The sequence below is a fragment of the Mytilus edulis genome, chromosome 4, assembly GCF_963676685.1.
Source record: "Mytilus edulis chromosome 4, xbMytEdul2.2, whole genome shotgun sequence".
NCBI lineage: Eukaryota > Metazoa > Mollusca > Bivalvia > Mytilida > Mytilidae > Mytilus > Mytilus edulis.
In genome coordinates, this window is record NC_092347.1 from 43,532,372 (window position 1) to 43,539,241 (window position 6,870).

At 30.0% G+C, this 6,870-nt stretch overlaps 1 long non-coding RNA gene across 1 annotated transcript; it reads left to right on the forward strand.

Annotated features, from left to right (window-relative positions):
* Positions 1-1,123: 1,123 nt before the first annotated feature.
* Positions 1,124-3,883, forward strand: LOC139518447 (uncharacterized). The gene is made up of 2 exons (XR_011663346.1): positions 1,124-1,552; positions 3,051-3,883. It is a non-coding gene; the product is annotated as an uncharacterized lncRNA (long non-coding RNA).
* Positions 3,884-6,870: the final 2,987 nt, after the last annotated feature.

A 6,870-nucleotide genomic window follows, 5' to 3' on the forward strand; every position in this document is an offset into this window, starting at 1 on the left:
CTAGAGGATGAATAATTATTTAGTAGAAGTTCTTTGTATTTTATTGTTTTATTTAATTTAGATGATAGCTTATAGAACTATTTTAGATACGTTGAAAGAATTAATCTAACTGTCTTCTTTTTCTGGGGAGTTATCGTCAAGTTTAACCTGATTATATCATAGAAATTGAAAACTTTCTTTTCCTATGAACTTGTCTTCCTTTAGAAGGGTTTATTGAATATATCAAAATAGTAGTATGAGAAAATAACATTGTTTAAGAAATATGTATCTTTATCTTGCATACGTGTATTGCAAATATCTTCTGGTCATAAATATATATCTTGAGTATTTCAAAGCACCTTATATTCTTTTATTAAGGGTTTCTATAGAATAGTTTGGAAACTTGAGGTTACATGGTTAATAAAGCTTGTACACAGGTTAAATAAGGGGGAAATTTGATTGGTTAACTTCCATTGATGGTTAAAGCAATGAAATGTTATGTGAATTTTTTTCTTTAGTACTGGACAGGATAAAACTTCGCTCATGCTAAGTATTTCTTAATTTGAAACAGATATAAATTCTGCATAATTAGAAAAAAAGTCAGGTCATTTTGACACAAAAAAACAATTTTCGTTTTAAACTTGACTGTTTAGTAAAACATTTTTTTTCAAATGAAAATGCTTTTAACATAAATGTATTTAATTTACGAAAATTAAATAAAGATTTCCACTAAATACTTTTTAAGGAAGAATACAACACTTTATGGTTTTTATTATTTATCCTTATCGATTTTTATATTTTAATAATCTAAGTATGCTTTAAAATCAAGTTTAGGCTCTTTTAAGTGTCCATTATGATCAAAAGATCATCAATAATACTTGTATATAGACATTTCTTTATCTTTATCTACTGTCTTAGTTTTATTTTAACAGGTCCCGTGACTGTGACCGATAACAATTGAACTAGATGAAATATTTTTTTCGTTGTATACAAACAGCATAAAATGTGATAATTATGTTTTTCTACCTTTTAAAAACGTTCCGCTTTTATGGTTGAAACTATAATTAGAACAAAGGTATTTCCTATATAGGTTAGCTACAGTTGTAATTTAAATTTTTTCCAGACAGCTGATCTCTAGGTAATGTGCGTTTACGATTTTTAACGACTCTTTTATTCAACCAGTTCTTTAATCAGTTTTGTCCGCTTAGTACTAAAATAAATTTGACTATCAAGTACACTTGGATTATTCATATGTGTCTGTCGATAACTTATCCAAATTGTGTAAGCGCGGTCATTACAGATTCATTCAATTTATGTTGGAAAGATTTAAAATAATCCTTGTATTTTACCATGAAGTGTGAGGTCAGCGTATATATAAAACGACTTCTGAGTATGGCCAAGTCACCACCAGGTATTGTGTTTATACTATGTGTGTATACTTTCACGAGTGCTGCTGTTTACATGAACATTGAAGATCATAAAAGAGATAGCAACGAAAATCAATGTGAGAACGATAATACGTTGAATTACTGGGAAACGCTTTTCTTCTTTGTTGCAATGATAACAACAATAGGTATGTATATATATATGCAATATATTTCAATTTAATATACATTGGGTTAATATCGCCGTGTGTTATAGCCTTTTAACGCTGATGCGGTGTAAAGCAACTATCAATCAATCATAATAAGAACCATCATAATAAGAACCGATCGACATTTATGTAGTCATTAAGCAACGATTTGAAATAATCTCGTGAAAAATAGAGCAATTATCATGAACAATTCGAAAATAAATATTTTATTATTTACAATCATTTAAATTCGAGTAAAATGTTAATATTATTGAATATTATTAACAACAAATAATGACCTTGATTTCTATTATAAACTCGCATAACTCTTAATTCTATATTCCCATTTTTTTATTAGTTGTTTGGTGTCACTTTTTAATCTTATAAAACTTGTATGAAAAACTCTACAAAGGATTATGTTCATGAATGCTTCACAACTATATTTCATTTCAATTATTTTAATTAATCTGTTAATGTTTATAGCGTACATATAAGATATTTAGTGTTTATTGTATGTTTGTAAAATTTGTCATTTTTATTATTTCATATATATGTTATCTTAATTCTGTGGCAACCTTTAAACATTTTCTATCTTTATAATTTAATATTATAATTCAAATACAAAGTGTTTTATTGTCAATTATGACGCCAAATAATCAAGTTGAGCAGTACAATTAAGTTCAATTTTATACAAGTGATTATATTTTGATTACATTGATAATCAGTCTGTGAGTTTGTTCCGCCAGTTGGTTTATGTTTTATAGGCAGGAGACCAGTCGTCGGTAACTGTCTTTCGTTTCGGCATCTTTACCAGTTTCAGAATCAGAATCAATCTCCGTACAGCGCTCGTTTCCTTTCCGTATACTTAGTACACTACACTACATTGGAAATACCATATCGATCAATTGTGAAGGCTTCTGTTGAGCATTTGTGAATAAATGTGTCATTAATTATGTTTCGATATTCGGAGGGTCAGATCATTTGCACTAAATATATTAGTTACTCAGTGTGGGCTATGTTACGAATTTCTCTTACCGACTATCTAAAATGTGATATTGAGACTACGTGGCTTATCATAGTGATCAAGTTTTGGCCCTACTTTACTTATACATTGGTCTGTACAAAAGGAAAATGTCAACAAAAACAACTTGTAAGCTTTTAATGTGTTATATGAATTTTATGTATTTCAATCTTTCATCATCACTGAATATCTTTGCAGACCTGATGAAACCTTTCAGATTTTCATCAACACTGTGTTGTTTTACAAAGGGACATAACGTAACACCCCTACTGACCGTGTATTGAAACAAATCACGCGCCTACTAACAACGTTTGAAAAATACACGGTCTTCATGCGGTTGCTTTTAACCAATCATATTATAAGACATGTATCAGTTCAATCCACACTATTTTGAAATTGTTTAAATCAAACAGTTGTCTTTGTTATAAACATTTCAAGTACCAAAGATTATAAATAATATGCATATTTTAATTGTAGGATATGGTCATATAACTCCTCATACTGTACAAGGAAAAGTATTTGTTATGACCTATTCAGCAATAGGCATACCACTAACTGCCCTAATCATTACCGACATTGGCAAGAGACTATCCACCTTTGTCACACATGTGTGTCTTCTTATGCGGAATCGATGTCAGGAGCTAATTGCACGACAAAGACGCAGTTTACAAAAAGGTGATAAAATGAATATGTTAATGGAAACCGAAACATATGAAAATACAGTGTTGCAAGATTATGAGGGGTCCATTATTCCTTTTATAATAGCAATGGCGGTTTTAATCGTTTATATTCTTATGGGAAGCGTAATCTATTCGTCTTTGACACACGTGAGCTACATTGATGCTGTATATATGGTATTTTTATTACTTAGTACCATTGGTGGTCGTGCAACTCTACCATCTGATAGTACACATTATATTGGATCGGTCATCTATATTTTTATTGGAATGACAATATTGTCGATGTGTGTTTATGCGGCACTTCAATACAATAATGTGAAATCTCAACCTGAACCTTTAGAACGAAAAGAAAATAATGCAAATGTTGAGCAGTATCAAAATTAAGATATGATTTATATCAATTAAAAGTATGTGTATTCTACAAATAATCCCAAAAAAGAGAACGATACTGATGCTGATTAGGTGTTGCTAAACGGCGGAAACGGAAAACGGACACAGAAAGAGTTAACATATTTTTTTTAATTTTTTTTTTTATCTATATAGACATGTTTTATATATTATTACACATGGTCACCAGAAAAAAAAAGCACCAGAGGAATGAATTTAAAATAAAAGATTTTAAAGCATAAAGTTTTGAAATAATTACCAGGAGATGATGAGACTATGTTTTTGAAATATTTGATAAGGTCATGCGTGCGTCGTTCATGAATGCGACCTTTCTAAATTTTTTATAAAAGTTTGATCAGTGTCAGTAAGGTAGCAACCCAACAACACAAAAAAATCTCTGTAGGCCTAATAAAAAGAAAGACTTCAGCCTCGATTCAATCAGAGACATATAATACAAGCTATTGTATAATATGTCTCTGATTCTATAAATAGGTTGTGATGTAATAAACTTTTGGGGAAATCCTTTGCATCATTATGTTTTTTTTTGTTTCTTTTTTAATTGCCTTGAATCAAGATTAGTGATGTGGTGTATCTTGTTGCGTTGTTGTGCATTGGTGATTTTCGTTGTATCTTTTCTTGTATAATGGAGGGGAAAAAACGTAAAATAACCCTAATAGGACAATGGTGTATTGACATAACCCGATATGAAAATTAAAGAACAAAAATAGAAACCTGTATAGTACCATACTTTATTTTAATGAAAAAAAATTGACAAAAGCTCTCACTATATAAAGCCTTTCTCCCCCTTTTACAATACTCAAGGATTTGTATAGTATGTTGTTTGATATCTACATAGGAAAAGCATTATATCTCCTAGAATTAAATCAATAAATACGAATTGATGTGCAAAAAGTGGCAAACAATTAGTAGCCTACACTCAAGTTAAGCACTACTGGTGCCACATGTAGAGAAGGGTCTGCCTACCGATTCGGAGCACCTGAGATCACCCCAGTTTTTTGTGGGGTTCGTGTTGCTTAGTCTTTAGTTTTCTATGCTGTATATTGTGTAATGTTATTTGTCTGTTTTGTCTTTTTCATTTTTAGCCATGGCGTTGTCAGTTCATTTTCGATGTAATAGTTTGACCCTCTGGTATCTTTTGTCCCTCTTTTATGAACACAGATATATATGTTTGGTTGTATTTGCATATTAAGGGCGTTAGATACTGGCATTTTACTTACACAAACTCTAACGTACTAAAAAGAAGTGTAAATATTTTAATTACTTATATTATACAGTGAATGAATGAATTTTATTCTCATCAACTAATGACATAGTTATAGAGACAATAAGTATATACAACAATATAATATACAGTGCCTGTATGAGGAAAATGATATACATTAACCAGGAGGAGAGACTTTCACATTAACAGCTTTAATATATCGACATAATTTTTCTAAAACAGTAATATTATTTGAGGAAAACAGATTACATAATTTCAAGGTGTTTGGATTTTTCCAACAAAATATCGGTAAATATTTTTGTCTTTCATTAATGAAAGATTTACAAGACAAAATATAATGATACTCGTCACCAATTTCAGCCGAGCCACAGATACGACACAATCTATGATTTCTCGACAGATTGTGCCATCTCCCTGTCTCAACTGGTAGACGATGGCTACCACATCTAAATTTACAAAACATATACATACAATTCAATGGTAAAATAGATAGATATTCTTCAAATTTAAATTCTTTTTTAAATATTCTATAACATATACCTTTTGAGGTAGAATTCATATTTTCATACCATTCCTGTATAAATTGGTCCTTCAGTTTTTGTTCTACACATTTAGAAATCCACAGAGCAGAAAAAGTACCCTGCTGATTCCAAATATTTGACATTCCACAATTGTCTAGTGTGCTTTTTATAAAACATAACCATTTACTCTCCAAACCATAATTATTAGAATAGACGAACAATAGCTTATATAAAAGTGAAGAGACTTTACATTCTTCTCCATGTAAAAGACGACACCAAAACTTTACCATACGAACTCTTGCGTGAAATGAAATGGGATATCTTCCCAGCTCTCCGTAAATCATAAAATTTGGAGTCGATTGTTTCAAATGTAATATAAGTTTGCAAAATCGCAAATGTACTTTTTCGAGTAACTCTAAATTTTCAAACCCCCAAATTTCACAGCCATACAAAAGTATCGGTAAAATAGTTTTGTCAAACATATCTAATTGACATTCAATAGACAAATTGTTCTTTCTACATTTTTGTAACAATCCATACATTGCTTTTGTAGCTTTTCCATATAAATATTTTCTTGTCTTCAAAAAAGAGCCACTTTTTGAAAAAATAATTCCAAGATATTTATATTCATTTACTATCTCGATTTCATAATCTTCAATATAAAATTTTAAATTCTTTGACAGTCGACCTTTTGAGAATACCATAACTTTTGTTTTCTGCACATTTACTTTCAGTTTCCATCGTTTACAATAATCACAAAATTCATTAAGCATCAATTGTAAGTCTTCATTTGATTCTGACATCAAAATTGTATCGTCAGCATACAGTAAAATAAACATTTTGAAATAAACCATCAGTTCGTTTTCTATATCTTTACTAATAGTTTCTAAACCTTTAACATTTGTAGTTTCTAGAAAGTCTTGCAAGTCATTTAGATATAAAGAAAACAATATAGGAGAGAGATTCTCCCCTTGTCTAACTCCTATATCACAAGCAAAGAAGTCAGACTTTTCATTATTATGTACTATACAGGATTTCGTATCTTGATACATATTTTTTACAATTCTAAAAAATTTACCATTTATGTGGTTCTGTAGAAGTTTGAAAAATAAAGAGTTTCTATGTACAAAATCAAAGGCTTTTTCAAAATCTACAAACGCACAGTAAAGTTTCTTTCTTTTTAAAAACAATACTTGAAACAATACATAGAGAGAAAAAATATGGTCGTTAGTAGAATATCCGGATCTGAATCCAGCTTGATTCTCATGTAAAATCTTATAATGATCGAAAAATGTACTTAATCTATCATTTAAAATAGATGTGAATATCTTCCCAATGCAAGATAACAGTGTTATGGGTCTATAATTTTTTGGTTCCATTTTACTCCCTTTATTCTTAAAAATAGGTAAAACATTACCAAAAAGCCAGGACTCTGGTACAATACCTGTATCAAAAATCAAATTGAA